Raw genomic sequence first — 12,721 nt, 5'->3', positions numbered from 1 at the left:
AAAATATGGGTCCAGAGGAGTTGTAAATGGGAATAGCAGAATCATGATCTCATTGAATGGTGTAACAGGCTCCAGGGGCTGAATGAACTCCTCCTGTTCCTATGTAACAGTGGGAGGTGTTCAAAATGTATTTGGAGAAGTACAAAGGCCTGTGCATGCCACTTGGCCAACAAAGGCAGTGAGAGACGGTATAAAACTGAACACAAAGCCTGCAGCTTGAAGAAAGAACTACAACTCCCACAATCTCCTGCGGTCCGACGACATGCGCCTGAAGAAGCGATCCCATAATGCCGCAGCGCTCGCTACTTTGCATAATGGCGTTCTCTTTTCCCAATTTAACGACCAGTTGTTTGGAGAAAGGCCGCTGGCAGCTGAGCGGGAGAACGCGTGCTGTTCGACACGGACTGGGCCGCTCGGGGGCCATGTGGTGACGGCCTCACCCTGACTGTAAGCGGGGGTGGCCGGGCCTTGGTCTGGGCCGCGGCGCTTTTTTCAGTATGCCTTAAACTAATGAGTAAGGAAAATAACGGTCCGGGGTGACGCCCGGGTCCTCGCCGCCTTGTGCGAGAGGAATTTTTGAGCGGGTAAAGGTCGCCTTTGTGGTGACCCGCCTACTTTGTGGGATGCCGCAGTGCAGCGATCTGCCCGGCCCTGCAACCTATTCAATAAAAAGACAGACTATGCAAGTAGGATAACAAAATACTGCAGATGCTGGAAATCCGAAATAACAACAGAAAATGCTGCACAAACTCAGCAGGCCAGGCAACATCGACGTTTCCGGTCGAAGACCCTTTTTCAAAACTGGAAAGGAAATGAAATAGATCGAAAGGCAGGGCTGCCAGAGAACAAAAGAAGTGGAGAGACATTAAGAGGTATTCAAAACGAGATGAGATGGCGATAGGACTTGTGGAGACAAAAGACGGCTCAGATTCAAGTAGCAGCGCTTTAATCTACCATTAGCGACTACTCATTTGCTCAACCAGGGTTCCGCTCTCCTGTGGTTGACATGTTCCATTTCCCGTACGACGGATACCATAATGCCACAGCGTTCTACTTTGCATAATAACAATTCTTTTCCAATTCCTATTTACCAGCTCTTTGGGGAAAGGCGCTGGGAGCTGGGCGGGGAGAGATTGCTGGTCGACAGGGATAGGCGCTTGAGGGAAATAAACTTGCAGGGCTACGGGGATAGAGCGGGGGAATGGGACTGACTGGATCGCTCTACAGAGAGCCGGCACGGACCCGATGGGCCGAATGGCCTCCTTCTGTGCCTTATGTTCTGTGCATGTTACACTAGAGTGGAATGCAAGAGGGGAATCAAAGCCTTTCCACCATCTACAAGGCACAAGTAAGGAGTGTGATAGAATACTCTCCACTTGCCTGGATGAGTGCAGCTCCAACAACACGCAAGCTCGACATCATCCGGGACAAACAGCCCGCTTGATTGACACCCCATCCACCACCTTAAACATTCACTCCCTCCACCACCGGCGCACCGTGGCTGCAGTGTGTACCATCTACAAGATACACTGCAGCAACTCGCCAAGGCTTCTTCGGCAGCACCTCCCAAACCCGCGACCTCTTCCACCTAGAAGGACAAGGGCAGCAGGTGAATGGGAACACCACCACCTGCAAGTTCCCCTCCCAAGTCACACACCAGCCTGACTGGGAAATATATCGCCGATCCTTCATCGTCACTGGGTCAAAATCTTGGAACTCCCTCCCTCCCTAACAGCACTGTGGGAGCACCTTCACCACACGGACTGCAGCGGTTCAAGAAGGCGGCTCACCACCACCTTCTCAAGGGCCATTAGGGATGGGCAATAAATGCCCACACCCCATGAATGGTTTTTAAAAAAGTAGTAGCTGGGCCTACAATACTGTAACAGCAAATTTCCAACCTTCACATGCACCTCCCACCTGGGAGTGATTTTACCTTCTTAAGATTAAAGAGCTTTCATCCCAGACTGGGGGAGGCCTGATTGTGTAAACTTCCAGTCTGCAGCATGTGTCTGCAATGTAACAATGCAGTTGTGACATTTATAACCAACTTGACGTAAGTGAGTTGGTTGGTCACAGGAAGGCTGGCATAGTCTCATTGCGTACGAGGCAGTGCTGGCGACCGTGGGGGCACAGAGTAGAACCTCAGGAGCTGCTCCTTCCCGGGGCCGCTAGCAACCGTTGGTGGCCTACAGCAGAGGGCCCAGCAGGTTCCGACAGGCCAGGAACGGGGGTTTATGCTCACTGTACAAACAACCGCAGGCAAGATCAGCAGGCAGAAAATGGAAATCATTAATAAATGGGCTATTGGCAAGCTTTTAGACGTGCAGTTTTGTGTGATGCTGCTGGCGTTGCTGCTGTGGAATCTGCGCTGCAACGTAGCAGACTCATTTCAAAGCCAAAAGGAAAAAAAACCTGCATTTATATCTCACCTTTCCCAACCTCAGGACGTCCCAAAGCGCTTTACAGCCAATTAAGTACTTTGGAAATGCCAATTGTTGTAATGCAGGGAACGCAGCAGATTTATAGTGCACAGCAAGATCCCAATGTGATAATAACCAGATAAACCATTTTAGTGATGCTCGCTGAGGGATAAATATTGGCCAGGACACCGGGGAGAGCTCCTCTGGCTCTTCTGGAAATAGTGCTGCGGGATCTTTCACATCCACCTGAGCGAGCAGACGGGGCCTCAGTTTAACATCTCATCTGAAAGACGGCACCTCCGACAGTGCAGCACTCCCTCAGCACTGCACTGGGAGTGCCAGCCTAGATTATACACTCAAGACACTGGAGCAGGGGTTGAACCCATGACCTATTGAGCCTGTAGAAGGGAGTGTGCTACCCACTGGGCCACTTCAAGAGGCACTGCCATCTTTTGCCACTTTTTACAATCGAACTAGGACTCAAGAAACACAGGGAGGAACTGGGATTTCCAGCTCCTTCATAGTTTGTTTGTAGCGAGCAAATGACAATCAAATTAGACGTGCAATAATCATGAGGATGGATGGCGTGAATCATAGAGCAGTTCTCCTTAGAGCAGAGAAGGTTAAGAGGAGATTTAATAGAGGTGTTCAAAATCATGAGGCATTTTGATAGAGTAAATAAGGAGAAACTGTATCCAGTGGCAGGAAGGTCATTGAGCAGAGGACACAGATTTAAGGTGATTAGCAAAAGAGCCAGGGGGGAGAGGAGGAGCACTTTTTTACGGAGCACGTTGTTGTGATCTGGAATGCGCTGCCTGAAAGGGCGGTGGAAGCAGATTCAATAGTAACTTTCAAAATAGAATTGGATAAATACTTGAAGGGAAAAATTTACACGGCTATGGGGAGGGGAGCGGGGGAGTGGGATCGCTCTTTCAAAAAGCCTGCAGAGGCACAAGGGGCCGAATGGCCTCCTTCTGCGCTGTATCATTCTCTGATAGCAAAACAGATTAAAAAGATAGGGAGTTGACTGAAGATGGCGCCTTCCAAGCAATGCCAGACCCCCCACAGGCATTGGCTACGTTTCATTAGGGATGGGCAAGAGAGGAACACAACAGCTCAACAGCGCTGAACAAGTGGTGTGACCTTTGAACCCTTGCTGTGCCAGCAATGCTCCATGGTAAAAGAAAGACAGACATTTTATATCCGCCTCAGGACATCCCAAAGCACTACCGTCGATGAGGTACTTTTTTTGGAAGTGCAGTCACTGTTGTAATGTAGGAAAAACGGCAGCCAATTTGTGCACAGCAAGCTCCCACAAACAGCAATGTGATAATGACCAGATAATCTGTTTTAGTGATGTTGATTGAGGGATAAATATTGGCCAGGACACCGGGGAGAACTACCCCTGCTCTTCTTCGAAATAGTGTCATGGGATTCTTTAAGGCCACCCGAGAGAGCAAACGTGGACCTCGGTTAGCATCTCATCCGAAAGACGGCACCTCCAACAGTGCAGCGCTCCCTCAGCACTGCACTGGGTGTGTCAGCCTAGATTTTTATGCTCAAGTATCTGGAGTGGGGCTTGTAACCCATGATCTTCTGAGTCGGAGGTGAGAGTGCCGCCCACTGAGCCACGGTTAACACAGGATGGACCTGCCCAGGGTGGCAGTGCATGCAACACTCACGATACAACCTCACGCAGCTCCCAATGGCCACAGACGAGAAGTTAATTCTGGTGTTTAAAAGAGGCGATCGGTATTCGTGGTTAGAGAGGAAATAAAGGCAGGGAATTGGGGTTAAAGAGATAGAACTGTCATGGTGTACAAAATGGAGTAGTCAGCAAGATGGCCTTCTCTTGTCCCTTGGACTCTCCTTACTAATTTAGCACTAGTGTTTTTATAGACATGATTCATGAGATAGAAGGCGGTGAGACAGGGCCTGGGGCAATTGAGGAGAGACCGGGTAAAGTGGTGAGACTGTGGGGAGGGGGGTGGGATTTATCCCTCAACCAACATCGCTAAAAAAACAGATTATCTGGTCATCACACTGCTTTTTGTGGGAGCTTGCTGTGCGCAAATTGGCTGTCGCATTTCCTACATTACAACAGTGACTACACTTCAAAAGTACTTTATTTGTTGCAAGGCGCTTTTGGGACGTCCTGAGGAGCTATATAAATGCAAGTCTTTCTTTAAGGAGAGCGGGAAAAGAGGGGATATGGACGGGGGTGGCGGGGGTGCGAAATTAAGGAGAGATCGGGACAAGTGGGGAGAAGTGGGAGGGGAATCGGGTCGAGATAGTCTGAATTCCCAACCATTGTGAGGACTCTCCAGAGGCACTGTGGGAGGTCTTCGTCAGCACATCCTTTGTGACTGCGACAAAGGTAAACTGTCCCTCTTCGTCCTTCTTGCTTGTCTGCAGCCTTTGACACGGTTGACCACTCCATCCTTCTCCAACGCCTCTCCACCATCGTCCAGCTGGGTGTGACTGCACTCGCCTGGTTGCATTCTTATCTATCTAATCGTAGCCAGAGAATCACCTGCAATGGCTTCTCTTCCCGCTCCCGCACCGTTACCTCTGCTGTCCCCCAAGGATCTATACTTGGCCCCCTCATCTCATTTCTCATCTACATGTTGCCCCTTGGCGATATCATCTGAAAACACAGCGTCAGTTTCCATGTGTACGCTGACGACACCCAGCTCTACCTCACCACCACCTCTCGACCCCTCCACGGTCTCTAAATTGTCAGATTGCTTGTTCAACATAGAGTTCTGGATGAACAAAAATTTTCTCCAATTAAATATTGGGAAGACCGAAGCCATTGTTTTTGGTCCCTGCCACAAACTCCTTCCCCTAGCCACCGACTCCATCCCTCTCTCTAACATCTGTCTGAGGCTGATCCACACTGTTTGCAACCTTGGTGTCATATTTGACCCTGAAATGAGCTTCCGACCACATATCCGCAGCATAACAAAGACCGCCTACTTCCACCGCCCGTCTCCGCCCCTTGCGTCAGCTCATCCGCTGCTGAAACCCTCATCCGTGCCTTTGTTACCTCCAGACTTGACTATTCCAACACACTCCTGGCCGGCCTCCCACATTCCACCCTACGTAAACTTGAAGTCATCCAAAACTCGGCTGCCCGTGTCCTAACTCGCACCAAGTCCCGTTCACCCATCACCCCTGTGCTCGCTGACCTACATTGGCTCCTGGTTAAGCAGCGCCTCGATTTCAAAATTCTCATCCTTGTTTTCAAATCTCTCCATGGCCTCGCCCCTCCCTATCTCTGTAATCTCCTTCATCCCTACAACCCCCCCCCCCGAGATATCTGCGCTCCTCTAATTCTGCCCTCTTGAGGATCCCTGTTTATAATCACTCAACCGTTGGTGGCCGTGCCTTCTGTTGCCTGGGCCCTAAGCTCTGGAATTCCCTCCCTACACCTCTCCACCTCGCTACCTCTCTTTCCTCCTTTAAGACACTCCTTAAAACTGACCTCTTTGACCAAGCTTTTGGTCACCTGCCATAATTTAACCTTATGTGACTCGGTGTCAAATTTTTTGTCTTAAGATACTCCTGTGAAATACCTTGGGACAATTTACTACATTAAAGGCACTATATAAATACAAGTTGTTGTTGTTGTTGATAGGTTATCAAGGTCAAACCCTTGTAGCTCGCTTGTCTGTCACACTCGGAAGTGTGACATATGTAAACTGTACGTGACATTTACATCCGATGAGCTTAATTTTCATAAACCAACCACAATCTTTCAAACAAAAAGCATTATAAAAAATGAGATAAAAAGCCAGTCATTTCCTTCTGTTTTTTTCTGACCCGGGTACTTTCCTCAGCCACAGTAATTCGTTTCCGTTTGACCTTGAGATGCCCACCTCGTTACACAGGGAGTCTCCCCCACTTTATCCCGTCTCTCCTGCTTCGGGAGTACCTGAGCAAGGGCTCTTCAAGGAACAGGCAAGTGGGAAGACAGCTCCCCCTTAGTGAAGGAACATTGCCCCACGTGCTCCAGATCCCACACTACCTATGAGCAATGTCACAGGAGATCATCGAAAAATGAGTAGACCAAACGAATTGATGCATAGAAATTCTGTGAGTCACATGGGTGTTGTGCTAATTCGAATCCTCGCCTTAATGAATGTGAATGATCTCCACAATGAACAATGTGATGGACACTTTCTAGAGCAAGATTATATAGACTGTACAGCACAGAAACAGGCCGTTCGGCCCAAGTGGTCCATGCCGGCGTTTATGCTCCACACGAGCCTGCTCCCCACCTCTCTTCATCTGACCCTATCAACATGTCACAGAATCACAGAAACCCCACAGTGCAGATAGAGGTCATTTCGGCCCATCGAGCCTGCACCGACACATATCCCACCCAATCCCCGTAACCCCTACACCAACACATATCCTACCCTATCCCCGTAACCCCACGTATTTAATCCCCCTAACACTAAGGGTCAATTTATCATAGCCAATCAACCTAACTCACACATCTTTGGACTGTGGGAGGAAACCCACGCAAACACGGGGAGAATGTGCAAACTCCACACAGACAGTCGCCCGAGGCCGGATTCGAACCCGGGTCCCTGGCGCTGTGAGGCAACAGTGCTAACCACTATGCCACCGTCCTTCTATTCCTTTCTCCCTCATGTGTTTGTCTAGCTTTGTGACAGCTGTGGCTCAGTTGGTAACACCCTCGCCTCGGAATCAGAAAGCGTGTGGGTTCAGCCCCACTCCAGAGACTTAAGCACAAAAAGCTAGGCTGGCACTCCAGTGCAGTACTGAGGGAGCGCTGCACTGTCAGAGGTGCTGTCCTCTCGGATGAGATGTTAAACTGGAGGCCCAGTTTGCTTTCTTTCTCAGGCGGACAGAAAAGATCTCATGGCACTATTTTGAAGAAGAGCAGGGGAATTATCCCCAGTGTCCTGGGGCCAATATTTATCCCTCAACCAACATCGCAAAAACAGATTATCTGGTCATTATCACATTGCTGTTTGTGGGAGCTTGCTGTGCGCAAATTGGCTGCCCCGTTTCCTACATCACAACAGTGACTACACTTCAAAAATACTTCATTGGCTGTAAAGTGCTTTGGGACGTCCTAGGGACATGAAAGGCGCTACAGAAATGCAAGTCTTTTCTTTCTTCCTCTTGAATGGATCCGTGCTCTTCGCCTCAGCTATCCCCTGTGGTAGCGAGTTCCATGTTTTACCCATTTTAACCATTAGATTGATTGTTCATCGCTTGTGAGGTCGTCTGTTTCCTCTGTATTTATATTTTTAATGTAATTTTTTTAATGTTTTCATGTTTTCTTAAACCCTGTCCTTTTCCTGTAATGTATTCATCCTGTGGCTAGCTCTTTGGCCTAGCGCTGAATGTGAGAGCCCCACACAGACCGCTGTCACTGGGAGAGGCTGTTTTTCGTTTCAGTAGCACTTCATTGGAATTCTGAAAACTCCCACAAATGGAGGTGGATAAATGATGTGGAAAAGCAGCCCAAGAACGCTGCTAACGTAGTTCATGGTAACAACAACAACTTGCATTTATATAGCACCTTGAATGCAGCAAAACATCCCAAGATGCTTCACAGGAGCGATTATCAAACAAAATTTGACAATAAAAGAAAGACTTGCATTTCTATGGCGCCTTTCACGACCACTGGACGTCTCAAAGTGCTTTACAGCCAATGAAGTACTTTTTTGAAGTGGAGTCACTGTTGTAATGTAGGAAACGCGGCAGCCAATTTTCTGAGGAGAAGGCTGCATGAATATCCCCATCCTGAATGATGGAATTATTAATTCCCCAGTCTCATCCCCTAAGGGACCAACGTTTACTTTAGCTACTCTCTTCCTTTTTATATACTTGTAGAATCTCTTACTGTCTGTTTTTATATTTCTTGCTACTTTACTCTCAATCTATTTTCTCCTTCTTTATTATTTTTTTAGTCATCCTTTGCAAGTTTCTAAAAATGTCCCGATCTTCTGGCCTACCACTAATCTTTGCAACATTGTATACCTTTTCTTTCAATTTGATACCATCCTTAACTTCCTTAGTTAGCCACGGATGGTGCATCCTTTGTAACACTGTCATGGTAAACTTGACTGAATCTCCATCTGACTGAATGTAAAAGTGACCAAATTTTACCATCATGCTTCACGAAGACAAAGACTGGTTGCTGTGAGAACTTTGCAAAATAAACTGTTTTACTTGTAAGCTGTAAAAGCTGCCAATTGTCTTGCAACAGATATGGAAAACAAGCTTATTGAAGTTCTGTGGGAACAAACTATTGACTGTGAAATCAGTGCAATAACAGAAACATCTTCAGACTATGGAATGTACCGCACCTTGAAGGCCCACAGGAGCCTAACAAACTAGTGATAAGAGGGTCTGGGAAACAACGGCCGGCCATTATGCCGTATAGTTAGGGACATGTAGGTAGTGGGAGGGTTGCTAAACTTTGAGGTATAAAAGGTACTGTTTCAAAACATTCGGCGCTATAGTCGATGGTGACCTGGTCAGTTACCAGTTAAAGTTAGTCATACATCTAGTCATCATTGAATTGACCTCTCACCCGGTGAATAGTATGTATGTGGTTTTGCTGATAATCCCCTGAGCTTAAAGTAAATGATTTTAGATGCTTGCTTGTGATAAGTACATGAATTGAGTACAGTTTGTATTCTGGTAATTACTTGTAACCTCTTGTTGATTTTTCACAGATTCATTGGGTTTTGTGTTGTCTGTTCCACGAGTCTGAACTCTATAAATGGTCAGACAATCAGAACGTCTTACACCTTCTCATAGAGTCTTTCTTTCTCACTGGAATATATCTTTGTTGAGAGTTATGAAATATTTCCTTAAAAGTCTGCCACTGCTTATCTACCGTCTTACCTTTAAATCTATTTTCCCAGTCCACTTTAGCCAACTCTGTCTTCATAAACTTAAATAAAGGCAATTACAAGGGTAAGACACTAGTTTCAGACCCAAGTTTCTCACCCTCAAACTGAATGTGAAATTCTGTCATGTTATGATCACTCTTCCCTAGAGGATCATTTACAATGAGATCATTCATTAATCCTGTCTCATTACACAATACCAGATCTAAAATAGCCTGCTCCCTGGTTGGTTCCACAATGTATTGTTCTAAGAAACTGTCCTGAATACACTCTATGAACTCGTCCTCAAGGCTATCTTTGCCAATTTGATTTGTCCAATCTATATGAAGATTAAAATCATCCACAATTATTGCAGTACCTTTCTTACAAGCCCCCATTATTTCTTGATTTACACTCTGTCCCACAGTGTAGCTACTTTTATTAGGACAGGTGACCAAAAGCTTGGTCAAATAGGTAGGATTTAAGGAGCACCTTAAAGGAGGAGAGAGAGGTAGAGAGGGTGGAGAGGTTCCAGAGCTGAGGGCCCAGGCAACTGAAGGCTCGGCCATCAATGGTGGAGTGATTAAAATTGGGGATGCGCAAGCAGCCAGAATTGGAGAAGGGCAGAGATCTCGGAGGGTTGTGGGGCTGGAGGAGGTTACAGAGATAGGGAAGGGGCGAGGTCATGGAGGGATTTGAAAACAAAGATAGAATTTTAAAATCAAGGCATTACTGGACCAGCAGCCAGTGTAGGTCAGGGAGGGGGGGAGGGGGAGGGGAGTATTTTGCTTTTGTGTAGGTCAGTGAGCACAGGAGTAATGGGTGAATGGGACTTGGTGCGAGTTAGGATACAGGCAGCAACATTTTAGATGCGCTCAAGTTTATGTAGAGTGGAAGATGGGAAGCTGATCAACAGAGCATTGGATTAGACCAGACTAGAAGTAACAAAGACACGGGTGAAGGGTTCAGCAGCAGATTAGAGACAATAATCCAGGACAAAATTAATTGACATTTGAATAAATGAAAGTCAGCATGGATTTGCTAAACATAAATTGTGTTTGACTAACTTGTTTGAGTTCTTTGATGAAGTAACAGAGAGGATTGATGAGGGTAGTGCAGTTGATGTTGTGTATATGGACTTTCAAAGGGTGTTTGACAAAGTGCCACAAATTGTCCGCGAGGAGGCTGCGCTTGGGACGAGACCGTCATCCATCTCCTTCTGGAATGTGCCTTTGCAAAGAAGGTCTGGAAAGAGATGCAGTGGTCTTTGTCGAGGTTCATCCTGAGCAGCTCGGTAACACAGGACTCTGTGCTCTACGGACTGTTCCCAGGGACGCACACCGAGACAAACATCAACTGCTGCTGGAAGATCATCAACTCGGTGAAAGACGCCCTTTGGTCTGCCCGAAACTTGCTGGTCTTCCAGAGCAAGGAGATGTCAACGACCGAGTGCTGCAGATTGGCACATTCCAAGGTCCGGGAGTACGTGCTGAGGGACGTACTAAAGGTTGGTGCCGCCGCCGCAAAGGCACGATGGGGAAGGGCCACAGTTTAAGGCCCTCCCGCCAGTGTACACTGAGGGCCTGAAACCAGTGTAAAATCCCCCTTGTGCTGTCTGTAACAGAAAATGTAGAATGTAATGTAAATGTAGATGTAAACTGCATTGTAACTGGAATGAGGCACCCGTGAGTGCCATGTACTGTATTTAATCTGTATTGCACTTTGTGAAATGTAACACTTTGTAAGATTTCAATCACAGGACACACACAGATTACCCAAAGGGTCTTAGGAGTTTGTAATGCTTTTTATTAAAGAGCTACAGTTTAAAGCATAATCAGATATTACATGTGGTTAAGCTAAGTATAACAGACACACAACCCGTGACAGTAGAGAGCGATCTATGACTCCCGAAGCGGAGCGCCATGACTCGACAGACGAACGGACGGTTAGACGCCCGATGAGACAGCGTGGAGGTCTCGGGTCAGCGGATCTCTGCAGCCAGTAGCAGCAGTCACTTCTGTTAATTCGACCCTTGAGCTGTTGGAGGTGTTAGGCCGCCAGCCAGCACTGATTTCCACCTCAGAGGCTAAACTTGATCAAGGTGTTAGGCCGCCAGCATTGATTTCCACCTCGAGGAAGCCGTTGCCCCTCACTGTCTGACTATTTCTTTCTCGGTCCTTTATATTTATATCTTATTTCGGTGGGCTGGTGATTACCTGGTGTCAATCATGGCTGACAAGTCCTTCCCCTCATCTTTCTGAGGAATGTCTTGTTATGTTTCTTTAAGGACATTTTATGACTTTCTGGCTCCATATTGTCTAACCATCATCCCACCATCCTGTGTTTTGCATTTTACGATTCCCTTATCACTTTCACGCCCTGGCCTCGGCCATTGGACCCTGCTGATATATATTAATTCCCAGCCACATCTCTTCAGTTTGTTGTCAGACTCTGTTCTAAGAATTAAAACCCCATTTACGAGTCTAATTTCTTACAACTTGAATTGTACCTTTACAAATTTTTGTGAATAAAGTATATTTATGAAACAAAAGAAAAAGCTGTGCGCGGCGACGGCATTGCCTCACTGCCGCTCGAGCTCCAACCTGGCAACTCAGAACAGGCCAGGGATTGAACCCAAGCACATTCCTGCTCTTACATTAAGTAAGTAAAACAAAATATAATAATAAATATATATGCTTAATTGTACAACTAATTTTTTTATACAGAAAAAATAACTCAATTGTGTTACGGGGGGTCCCTGAATTTTTTATAACATGGGTGAGGGCCTCGGCAGCAAAAGGCCGGAGGATCAACAGAAGTCGGTCCTTGGGCCGTAGCCATATGCTCGGGGCAAGCTGCCGACACTGGCTGTGCCTCCTGCCTCCATGGGAAGGTGTTTTTTCATTTTTCCCACCAAAGTTTACCTTTGGTTGGCAGTTGCAGGGACAGCATTGTGTGGTGGTTGTCTCGGGCACCAGGTGAAATATAAAGCATTTTCAGATGCAGTGATATCGTTTTTGTGAAGTGCTGCGACCTGTTAGCGATGAAATAAAGGTACTAATGAGCTTTATAAACCAACTCCCAATCTATTTTGGTTTATTTTTAAGGGTACGGTAGTGTAGTGGTTATGTTACTAGATTAATAATCCTAGAAGTCTTGACCTAATGATCCAGAGACTGGGCTGGATTTTGCCAGGCCCGAGGAGGTGGGATTGGAGGCGTGTGGGGTATTAAAATTGCAAAAAGTGGCAGGCGGGCCCGACCCCGCCTCCATCCCGCCTCCAAGCAATTTTCCCAAATGCGTGGTTTCTGATCCCGTCTCCGTCCCACCTCCAAGAGGTGGGACAGGCCCTTAAGGCCCTTAACAACCACTAAATTGCCTCTATAATCCCATTTTGAGAGGCCTTTCCGATTTTAA

The 12,721-nt window shown here is 46.9% G+C and overlaps 1 non-coding gene across 1 annotated transcript; it reads left to right on the top strand.

Annotated features, from left to right (window-relative positions):
* Positions 1-497: 497 nt before the first annotated feature.
* LOC147098761 (U12 minor spliceosomal RNA) lies at positions 498-648 on the top strand. The gene has a single exon (XR_015074057.1). It is a non-coding gene; the product is annotated as a U12 minor spliceosomal RNA (small nuclear RNA).
* Positions 649-12,721: the final 12,073 nt, after the last annotated feature.

The sequence above is a fragment of the Somniosus microcephalus genome, chromosome 28 (genome assembly GCF_052327205.1).
Source record: "Somniosus microcephalus isolate GS21.2 chromosome 28, FLI_Smic_1.0, whole genome shotgun sequence".
In the NCBI taxonomy this organism is placed as follows: domain Eukaryota; kingdom Metazoa; phylum Chordata; class Chondrichthyes; order Squaliformes; family Somniosidae; genus Somniosus; species Somniosus microcephalus.
This window is presented reverse-complemented; position numbering and strand designations above follow the sequence as displayed.